Source organism: Odontomachus brunneus, unplaced genomic scaffold, assembly GCF_010583005.1.
Source record: "Odontomachus brunneus isolate Ranch 3 - 2012 unplaced genomic scaffold, Obru_v1 Obru_scaffold_023, whole genome shotgun sequence".
In the NCBI taxonomy this organism is placed as follows: domain Eukaryota; kingdom Metazoa; phylum Arthropoda; class Insecta; order Hymenoptera; family Formicidae; genus Odontomachus; species Odontomachus brunneus.
The window spans coordinates 5,015-17,104 of record NW_022639473.1 but is presented as its reverse complement, the minus strand read 5'-3'; positions in this window follow the sequence as shown (position 1 = coordinate 17,104).

Here is a 12,090-nt window from a genome sequence, read left to right as displayed (position 1 = left end):
TCTCTCTCTCTCTCTCTCTCTCTCTCTCTCTCTCTCTCTCTCTCTCTCTCTCTCTCTCTCTCTCGCCGTCGCGACGCGATATCGAGGTGCCTCTACACGACTCTCGCATTACCTCGGTGACCTTCCGCGCTTTGGTCACTTGGCAATTACTTAACGAGCTACCGCAGACTGGCGCGGCCCGCGTCTGCCGCCACGCTCGAGCCCTTTTCTCGCCGGAAGTAATATGTTTGCAGCCCGGTAGCTCCCCCTCGACGCCGACGCGCTGCGGAATGTGGCGGACGGCGGGAACTCTTGCGGATTCGGGAGGGGGTGGTGGTGTCAATTCCGGATACTTTGGGTATTTCCGGTGTCGCTCGGATGTTATCCGAGTCTTTCGGATATTAGGGTGTTTCTCAAATTAAGCCGGACACTGCTTAATTGCTTCTTCTCAACTACTCTTCAACTTATTCTACGTGTAAACCCCAATATTAAATGTTACTTCACTCAATGAATAAGATTGTCGAATTTATTAGGAAGTTAAATAGAACGAGCTTTGGAGTATAGTAGTATATGAAGTGTCTGATGAAACAATTCGCTCTTCATTGTTTCGATTCGCTGATCAACAAGAAAAATATATATTTAGGTAAAAATAAACTATCGATTCCATTGGGGAAACTTTTAGTTTTTCAGTGTCTGCGTATATCGCTGCAGTTTCCAGACCTACTCGCAAGGACAACGGGGATCGGAATCAATTGTTCTCTCGTTGTCTCACAAGGTTTATTGGACGAGTCGGAGGAGAGAGGAACTCGAGGGTGCGTAATCAACAGAGATACTTCGGCTCGGCGTAGTCGAGCTTGCAAAGCGTAATTCCGAGCTTCTCGCGAGCGAGCACGCGCGCGAAAACACATCCGCCCTATCATCCGTTTCACGAAGAGAGGCGTCCGTTTACCTGGGAAATTCTCCCAACGCAATCGCGTATCCGAGCACAGTTTTTTCGTCGGGAATCAGCATCGAGCAGATATTATCGCGGGAGAAACGCGATATCGTTGCCAGAGAGGGGCGAAGCTCGTGAGTGAAGGGTGAGGGGAGAAAGGGGCGCGCGCGCGTTATCAGATGAAATGTAATGCAATCGACAAAGACGCGAGACTGCGAACGCGGAAAATATTTTCCCGATATTGAATTACCCCCTGCCGGCGGCGACGGAGGCGGCAAAGAGGAGGAGCCCATTAAAATGTCACTTTTTCAACAGGTATAAATAGGCGCGCCGTGACGAATGAGCGTCTGTGACGAAAATGAAATACGAGTCGCGCGACGCGCGCCCCAGGGAGCTAAGGTGTCGCGAGAGTCGCTGAATAAATTATCAAGATACGGTTGACGTTCGACGGCCTGGTCCGTCCGCGCGCGCGAAAGTGCATTAATTAAGCTCGCGAAAGCTTCAATGTGCAGACGCATCGCCGCCTGACTAATGGCGAGAGAGCGACGGCGACGGCAGCAGCAGCAGTCACTTGACCGAGACGCGCGGCTCTCTGCCGCACCGGTGAGGGCGATATTTGCATAGCGCGTTTCGCGCCCGTAAAGCTCCCGGGAACGCTTGAAACCGGCGAAGAATCCCGGTGGTATCGATCTTTCGCCGCTTCCACGTCTCTATGTCCTGTGCCGTGCCGTGCCGTGCTGTACTGTGCTGTGCTGTGCCGTGCTGTGCCGTCGGTCGGCGCGCGAAATTTCAGAAGCTGCGGACCCCGCGCGAGCGAAAAGACGTCGACGACGACGAGACGAGAAGGAAGCGGAGGAGGATGTGACGTTGATAGCGCGAGGCAGCGTGAAATCGATAATCCGACGGAGGATGAAGTCCCAGAGAGAGGGATAGAAACAAAACACGGCGTGTGTAAAAGTGCGACTAAAAGCCACGGCGAAAGTGACACATCCGCCGCCGTCTTATTTATTATCTCGTCGACGTGTAATGGCCGACCCGGTTTCCCCGGCACGGATCATTAGCTCGCGACAAGCCGCACTCGTCCGACCGGAAAGCCGGAGAGAATCACACTCGAGAAATAGAGAGAAAGAAAAAGAGAGAGAGAGAGAGAGAGAGAGAGAGAGAGAAGAGAGGACTCTATTAAACTTAAATCATAATTTCGTGCTCGTCGGCCCGTGCAAACATTCATTTTCGCCTGCTGGCCCGTCGCGTCGCCAATAGGAAATAATTTCGACAGTGGACCTTAATGGGAAGCCGGCATTACTCCGTTGAGCCGAGGGCCGTCTCGGCTTGGTGTGTGCGCAAGGATCGACGTGTCGTCGTCGTCGTCGGCTGAAAAATAGCGGCGATACATCTCGACTCCCTTACCGGCTGTACAGTAACCCTTCGATAGAGGCGCGACGTTACGGCAGGAGTTGGCTTCGCTGCTGAGATGGCTCCCCCGCGTGTCCTGAGGGATCATCCAACATCCCCCGCAAGCGTCGTCATTCGCGCGCGCGAGTGCACGGAGCATAAAAGCGCGCCCGTGTGTGTAATACGTGTCATTAATGTTGGGGTGATATAACGCGGTCCGAGGCGGTAAAACGCGACTTTCTTATTTCCCCGTCGAACGTTCCCCTAATTTATTCGCCCGTCCATGCGCCAAACCGAACGTTACACGTTGTGGAAGCTACTTTGAGTCACATTTCGATTACAGTAAGGGGATGAAAGCACGAAGAAGGGTGAAGACATTTGTTGTCTACTCCCGTCTGCGGTAGGCTCACGGATCATGAACAGCGCGATCGATCGAGCTGGAGTTTATACGTTGAAAAAAAAATAGGGCAGACCGGGGTTAGTTGGCTGCCGGGGTAAGTCGATAAAACCGATTATTTTGGCTATTTTTTTAAAAAGTATTATATAATTAAGCAAGCAAGATCTCTGAACATGTTAAAGATGGCTTTGAAATATCTACTTGCTTGATCCTGAGGTTTGTAGAATAGAAGTAATCGATTTGGCCAACTTACCTCGGTAGCCAACTATGCCCGTCATCCCCTACTTGGAAAGAGTACGGCCAAGTGCTTATGGATTACTAGCTCACAAGTAAACTTACCCAAAAGTTACACTTCGATTTCTTTCTAATTTGCCATCAAATGTAAAAGTACAAAACATATTTAGTTCTCACTCCTATCATTAATAAGTGCAACAAAAATGTATAAGAAATAAAATTGAATACAAGATATAGGCGTTTTTGGTTTCCTGATTATAAATATGAAGTCAAATGTGTAAAATTATTTGTATAAATAATAAAATGTTTAAACAAAACATGTAAAAAGTTGAAAAAAAATTTTCATACAAATAATTTCTTGGTTTGACCGAGATTCGAACCATTTTTTACTAACAGCACAGATTTGAAATATTTCGGTTGGAATCTCGGCTAAAGAATTTTAGAATGTTTCGTGTCTCAGCTATGCCGATTTTGTTAAAATTATTTAACCATATCTTGTATTCAATTTTATTTCTTACACATTTTTGTTGATGATAGGAGTGAGAATATTAAAAAGCTATAAACTAGCTGTGAAACTCAAAATGGGCCAAAATGAAAAAAATATAACCTAAATATTTCTTGTACTTCTACATTTGTGCCAAATCAGAAAGAAATCGGAGTAAAATTTCCCTTTTGAGAAGGTTTACTTGTCAGATTCATGACCAAAAAGTTATAAAATCTTTTTGGTTTTAAAATAAAGTTTGTGGTGCGTAAATTGCAAATATGCAACTACCAAAGTGGTCGGACCTCAGATTCCAGAGATATGGCCCATTGAAAATTCCATTTTCACGAGATGTTAATCTCGAGGTACACACTGCGCAAAAACTGCTAAAGACCCGAGGTTTAGAATCTGAGGTCTCAACAATATTGTGAAAAAATCTATGATCAAATACTGATTGACAGTACTATCATAAATAACACTTCAGTCGAGATGTTATTGTCGCGTAGTAAATGCAATAACCACGACTATGGAAAGCACTGGTGCCATCTCATGAAAGTGGAATTTTCAATAAATCATATCTCTGGAGCCTAAAATCCGACCACTTTGGTACTTGCATATTTACAATCTGCGTACCATAAGCTTTATTTTAAGCTCAAAATAGTTTCAAAACTTTTTGGCCATAAATCTGGGCCATTCTTAACCGCATTCTTTTTGTATTCCCCTTCTTCTTTCAATGAGAGGTCAGGATAAAAAGACTTCTCTCATTATTGCAGAGTATTAATTAGCGCCGTTTCCCTTTACGTTTTCGTCATATATTATTTCTTGCATTAGCTTAATAATACGACCCATTCGCTCGCTCGCTCGCGCGCCTCTACGACCGGCTGAGAAATAGACACGATACATTTCGCGTCCCTCAGAGACGGCAGTAACCCTTCGATAGGAGCTGGCATTATGTTGGGTTCCGCCGCTGCCGAGATGGGTCTCCTGTGTGTCCTCGGGGATTACTAGGCGCCCCTACCAGCCGCCATTCGCGGATGTATTGAATATAAAAGTACCTAAGTAGATAGTTCGCCTGGAATAACATGGCGAACGGAGCCTCGTCGTGCGGAGGGGACCTATTTCGGATGCCTCCGGCCGACCCCTGCGCGCCACACAACACGCCGCTTCCGTGTAAACGAATAATAACCACGAATTGAGCCTCACGCGCGCGCGACCCCATCGCGATCTCTCACGACGTCGGAAAATATGTACGCCATTTGGATTCCTTTCGAGACACGCATACGCGCCGAGAGATTTCCGAGGGGTTCGTCGCCCCGCACGCGAAGCGCGTCGAGATGCATGTCGAGTCGAGTTTCCAGAGCAATTACCGATCAGGGAGAAAAGATCACGCGCGAAAGGAAGGCCCGTGGATTACGTGGACACGCATCCCTCCGTATTTATCTCGCAGCCGACCTGCTTAAGATTCAAGCAGCCCCGAGAGATTCTCCTTTCTCTTTCTTTCTTACCAGAAAACATATGGCAATATCTCTCACTGATTTTATTTCAATGGATTTTGGGTGTGTTATAGAACAGACAAATATTTGTAAAAATACGCGTAAAAAATTTCCTGTACGTGCTTTTTTCGTGCGTTTAGGGGTTGAAATAACCCATCGAAGGAAATTCAGTACAAAATTGATTGTAAACAAAAATATTCGCGATACACGAAAAAAACATTTTACACAAAATGTTTTATGATATTTTGCGTGTTTTTATATCTATATATTTAAATCTTTGAAAATGGCAACTTTCAATATAGCCGCGAGTCTCGCACATGATATTAAAAAAAAAATTAATAATATATACAGAATCACAAGATATATTAAATATCACAAACTATTTTTGTCTAAAATATTCTCCCATGTACTCCACGACTCCAAGATATTCGTTCGCGATTAATCTAAGCGAATAATCATCAGAGGATGTTGCAACCCCAAAATGTGCCAAAGGGCACATAAAAAATAAGAGTCTCATATTTCTAGCCGCTCTGCGACAGATCCGAAGGCCATAAACATCACGGCGAGGGACACTTCCATACATTCCCTCGTTAGATCTCAAGCACCTCTCCGGTTATATGTGACTCTCCCGCCCCTACAAAGTCCAATAAAAAACGCCAAATGCGCGAGGGAAGTTCGTCGCGGCCAGCTCGTAAGGAGGACGGGCCATCAGCCGCGAAATTACACCGACACCCGATTACGACAGCGATTCTCTCACGGAAACGCGGAATACGATCGTTCTCGTTTCGCTTTCCTGCCTCTGCGCGCACGTGAGGGCGCGCACTCTCTTAAAGTAAATCAGTAAAAATGCTTCCGATTAAATCAATGAAGGGAGAATTCCGCCGATAACCAGTGAAACCAGTCCCTACTATCAACTGATTCATTCCGCGAGATCCTTCACTGATTGCTACACTTACAACTGAAGCGCCCACCAGTTATGGATGTAGCGCGCATTTCAGTGAAGAATACACTGATTGTACTTCAGAGAGCGGACTGAAGGTCCGGCGCGGTTGCACCATCGTCGATACAATGCAGTCGGTTATCATCGTTGATAAGTGGCATCCGTTACTGGGAGGGTTACGTTCATGGCAATTTCAAACATTAATTGCAGATTAAACAGAGGTCGCGGGTGGGCGCGGGAGCGGCGCGCAGGGTAATTATGCCGCGGTAATCTCCGGCCGACCGCTCGTCCGCTCGCTATGGCCGCGTTATAGCGAGCTCCTCTCCTCGTCCCGCTCGTCGTCGAGCGAGGATTCGCGCGAGCGAGTACTGGCCGTCTCGCTGTGCCGGGCATCCCCGCAGTCGTTGATGTGCGCACGCGGAAAGCCCTACCTAAGCCTCGCCGTGCTCGTGTATTACAAGCGCGGCGATAATCCGCCGCTCGTGATTGGCAGCGAGCGCGCGTGCCGGCGTAATTCGCATTTGACATCCACGCCGGCGGATTCGCGCCAACGCGGCCTCGCGCCTCGTCTTCGTCGGCCGCTTCTCTCTCCGTCCATGAAACTTGGTTCGCGAAAAACGCTCGTTTGCGCGAAAGACGAATATCGCCGCGCGCACTCCGCCAGGGTCGTCCGTCGCGAAATTCCGGCGACAATGGAGGGTTCTCGTTTCATGCATATGTATGGGTATCATCGGCACGAGCCTCTGCGCCTCATTGTTAGTAACCGCGATAGCGAGGCGACCATTACGCGGAAGGAGCGAAAATAGCGTTTTCATCGGGAGGTTGTCGAGCGACAACGGGCGATTTCACCCGACGTCGCTCAACTTTCACGATCGATTCAAGCCCCTCGTGCTATTTTTAATTCGAGCTACCCCTGCGGGGCAACGCGGAGGAGGAAGGTGAGTCAGGAGGAAGGACAGCGAACGGAACACGGACGAGCGACGCTCATGAACAGCCCTCGGCAACAGCTCCAGGTGTATACGCGGTATCTCGACGCGCAGATTAACCGAAGACTGCGAGAATACATTTTTCTCGACGCGACGCGAAAGAGGAAAACGCCATTAGCAGTAACCTGTTTACGATATCCACGCGCGAAATCTCGCGAGAGCTTCGACGGGAAATTGCACATCTCTCTCGTCCTCTCACTCACTACTCTCTGCTCTTCCTCTCTCTCAACCTTCCTGTTTTGCTTTTAATCGTCCAACGTATCGAACGCGCAGCCGGAGCTGGCGCGTGTAAGATTACAGAAACGAGGTGTCTCGAACGACATCTCGTATTAACGAATTCCATTATGGGAACAGTTATGGCAGAGCGCTATCGTTACTGATGAGCTCGGGGAGCTACGGCACGTACCACGACCTCTTCTCCACCTCCTTCTCAACCTCAATGTGTCCCTCTCTCTCTCTCTTGGCGACTCGCCTCCACCTTTACCTTCATCCACCTAAAAGCCCTCGAGAAGAGACCAACCAACCCACGAAAAACTTACCGAATGGCCGAGGAGGCTGCCGAGGCTCGTTGAAAAGCCGCGTTAATTAAATCCACGATTTCGATCAGTTGTATTCACCCCCAACCTTTTAAGCCGATCAATTTAATTTCCTTCTTTTTCATAAATAGCCGGGGCCCCGGCCCTTCGACGGCCGGGAATAACTTTAAGAAATTGCTCTCCGCAACAAGTGCGCCGCCAAGTCTGTTCGCGAGTCTCCACGACACGGTCCTTTCCTCGACGTCAACGAGGGCGCGAGGAACTTCCCGACGCTGCTTCGATTGAGGTAGAATTAAGGGAGAAAAAGAAGACGAGATTCAGCGCGAGATGATCATGAGTCTTCTCTTCCAGCAAGAACTCGTGAAAAGTGAAACCCTTCTAGCTTGAACGAAACCCAAAATGTACGCAGGAAAAGTTTGGTTGAATTGGCACCTGATAATGAACGGATCAAACGTCTTTCGATAGGAGGAAACAAAATTTCTGGTTCTTACAACCGAATTTGGTTCATAATTGCGTTTAGTTCGCGCGCGTATATTATCAGATTAATTCAATCAAACTTTTTCAACTTTTTTTTCACGTGGCTATAACTTGCAATAAGATTAAGAAGTTTCTCTCTCAATGCATTCTCATGTGTATAATATCATATTGACAAGTAAACCTACTCCAAAGTTACATTCCGATTTCTTTTTAATTTGGCACAAATGTAGAAGTACAAAAAATATTTAGATCATATTTTTTCATTTTGGTCCACTTTGAATTTCACGAGCAGTTTATAGCTTCTTAATGTTCTCACTCCTATCATCAACAAGTGCAACAAAAATGCATAAGACATAAAATTGAATACAAGATATAGGCATTTTTAGTTTGCTGATTATGAATATGAAGTCAAATGTGTAAAATTATTTATAAGTAATAAAATGTATAAATAATAAAATATTTAAACAAAACTTGTAAAAAGTAGGAAAAATTATTTATACAAATAATTTCTCGATTTGGCCGAGATTCAAACCATTTTTTACTAACTTAGCACAGATTTAAAATATTTCGATTAGAATCTCGGCTAAAGAGATTTAGAATGGTTCGTGTTTCAGCTATGCCGATTTTATTAAAATTATTTATCTATATCATATATTTAATTTTATTTCTTATGCATTTTTGTTGTACTTGTTGATTATAGAAGTGAGAATATTAAAAACCTATAAACTGTCCGTGAAACGCAAAGTACGCCAAAATGAAAAAATATGATCTAAATATTTTTTCTACATTTGTGCCAAATTAGAAAAAAATCGGAGTGTACTTTTTGGGTAGGTTTACTTGTGAGAAGAAAATGACAAGTCTGGATTAACCAAAGAGTGCGGTCAAGTGGCCCAAACTCATAGCCAGAAAGTTTTGAAACCATTTTAGGCTTAAAACAAAGTTTGTAAAAAAAGTTTTAAAACCATTTTGTAAAGTAAAGTTTATGGTGCATAGATTACAAATGTGCAAGTGCAACAAAGTAGTTGGACCTCAATTTCCAGAAATATGGCATTGAAAATTCCACTTTTCCACCAGATGGTGCCACATTTTCGCGAAAAGAAAATACAACTTTTGTCGAATTAGATCGATCTGTATTATTCATGATAATGAAGATCAGAAAGATATAAAGATATTTATCACGCAATAACCGCGACTGTAGTTTAACGCGGAGAGCAATGGGAGTGAAATTTTCAATGTCATCTTATGGAAATGGAATTTTCAATGGACCATACCTCTAAAAGTTCGATCATTTTTTGGCGCTTGTATATTTGTAATCTACGCATCATAAACTTTACGTTTATTACGACACAAAATAGTTTCAAAACTTTTTGGTCATAAATCTGTGCTGTAGTGATCCATAGATACTTGGTCGCACTCTTTCTGGTGAAGTATGAAATCTGATTGAAATTATCAGAATTGTACTCTATTTAACAAGACTTCTGGTTAACTTAAACAACTACAAATTTTGGTATTTACCAGACATTTGTTTAATTCAAGCAAACTTTTTTCCGCACACAGAAAGGAAAGATTCATGATCGCCTGTCTCATGACACGCCGAGATCGGCGAATCGCATCGCAGTCGCGAACACAAGGAGACGATGCTGACGACGGCGGTAAATCGCGCTAGAATCTGTAGTTCTCATTTCGTACTCATGGCTGGCAAATGTAATGAAAGCGCGCGCGGCCGCGATAAAGAGGCGAAAGAGCGGACCGTCGGGATTAACCTAGCTCATGAGGGTGCGTGCGGGGGTGATGTTCTCGTTCGCGCGGCCGAAACACGTTGGCCAAAGGCGGGCGTCCGTGTCGCCGTGAAGATAACATTTAGCCGAGACCCCAGAAATATTCTAATCCGCCCTTTCTCGACGTTACTACGCGCCCCGTCCGGCGCCGTGGCAGCTGACGTCCTCACAAAAGTTCCGTCTCGCCACCCACCCTCGCGCGCGCGCAGCACCCACCCACCCGACTACTCTTCCTTCCTCCCTCCGTTCCTGTTACTCGTCCTTTATTTTCTTCTTTCTCTGTCCTGTCAGCCGAAACGCTATGCATCGAGCTACGGTCGGAGCCGAGAGACTTTTCCTCCCTCTCTCTCTTTCTCATCCCTTTTTTCTCGCTGTGCCTCTTTCGCTCCGTACCCGTCTTTCGCTTTGCTGCGCAACAATGAGGGGATTTATTTTATAAACACGGGATATCCCCCGCGAGGCATTGTGCTGTCCAACGGGGAAGGAAAATGAGAGAAAACGTCGGGCGCGGCAAGGCGAGGGAGGATAGGAGAAAGAGCGCGAGAGGGAGGCAGTCAGAAGGGTGACGCGCAAGAGCTATGGCCGCCATGACTAACGTGCCACTTCACGGACTGTCTGCTTGTCTTTCATGAGCGGCTCTGATGGACCGCTCGAAAGAAAGAGAGGGAAAGAGAGAGAGAGAGAGAGAGAGAGAGAGAAGGAGATAGATAGAGCGAGGAGAGCGGACGTCAGCGTACTGACCAACCACCGGTCCAAAGGTAATCCCATTTCGGCGAGAGTCCCGCGACAGGAGAGAGAGAAAGACCGAGTTTTTTGCGGTACCGAGACCCCAAGTTCGTGGGATCTCTCGCTCCTTGGAAGGAGAGAGCGGCGTGCTCTCGCCGGACGCGATGGATGAAAAGTCGGGAAACCGTACTCTCGCTGTCGTCGCAGGTGCACGAAGGTACACGAGGGACGCAAAGCCGCGAAGTCGTTTCCTTCTGGACGAGATATCGCGTCGCGACGACGTCTCGTCCAGATTCTTAATAAATTATTTTGCGCGGGGTGTTACTGATGCCGCGAGGAAAGCAACGCGACTGTCTCATTGGATCTTTCATGAGAGAGAAGGAGCAGTGGGACCGGCAGAATCGTCGTTGTATCTTTTTGCGGCGTCCGAGTAACCACAAGTTTCGAGGTCGCAAGTTCGACCCTGGTTCGATCTAGTCTCGCGAAAGTCATAACGGATCTGTCTCATATCCGTCCTGTGGCAAGACCGGATATGGACGAACGCGGCGGCGAGTTGCCTCCTCTTTGAATGACCGAACGGAGACGGAAATCGAAGACTCGCGGCATCGTATAAAAATTAATAATCTCAACGTAGAAAGTACTGAATTGTTCGATAAGCTTGTATAGTCTTCAATTCATTTCGGCTCAAGTGGATAAACTCCTTAATCATTTCACGCATCAGTGGCTTGTTCGTTCCTCGCCATCGACGGCGGCTTTTTCCGCCCGCTGCGCTCCAGGCATCGCGCCGTCCGGCGTAATGAGCCGAGACAGTTGACTGGCACGACCATGACCCAAATGCTCGTGACCTCAGCCCCGACCGAGCTATCGCGATTGCAGGTGCATGCACAAAGCCGGCTTGACGAGCAGCCGCTTATCGGGCGGCGATTTTATTTTGGCAAGCGCTTCATTCGTTTAACGTGCCGCGTTCTTAGATCGGGGTCGGTTGATCGCGCTACGTCGGTTTTCCACGAACGCGCAGCTTAAAGTCGCGTTTTTCCTCGGTCGGGAATCAAAAGAAGAAGGTGACGAGGAAGAGAGTGAGACGAAGGGGATATGTTGGTGGGTCGCGTCCAAGTTGAAACCGACACTGGTGAAACCGACCGCGAGACGGTGGCAGGATTTAAACTAAACGCCGTGTTTTCCACGCTATTATGCAGTCTCTGAACGGGAAGTGCTCACGGGAAGTGGTCGTTACGTTTCGCATGACGCGTTTGCGATCTACCACAAACGATTCCGCGGCTTAAGCCTTCGCGCTCTGTAGATTTTGACGCGGAGCTACACTGACAGAAGAAAGTGTTCATTTTACTATAATGCACAGTCATCTTCCGCGCCAGGTGTATTTTTCTTTTTACAAAAAATAGCAGTAATATTAATATGAAATAAAATAAATTTTGAAGACAAAATTGTTATTAATGACACTGTGTAGCAGCAATGAGAGAAAAAACATAACTTTGATTTGCATCTATCATCTTCCCTTTATAAGAAGAACGTAATTTACCCACCAGAGGGCGTCAAAAAAAAACGTTCCCTCATAGGTTTTCAAGGTACTGGGCGTGCTACAGAGTCACACAAACACGAGTTGCCACCCCGGAAACGATACAGAACGAAATAAGCATATCTGACTTAATTTTCGAAAATAGACCTTTTCAAAGGCGAATGTTTCTTTAGAAAACCCTAAAAAACTATCCCAAATAGTGC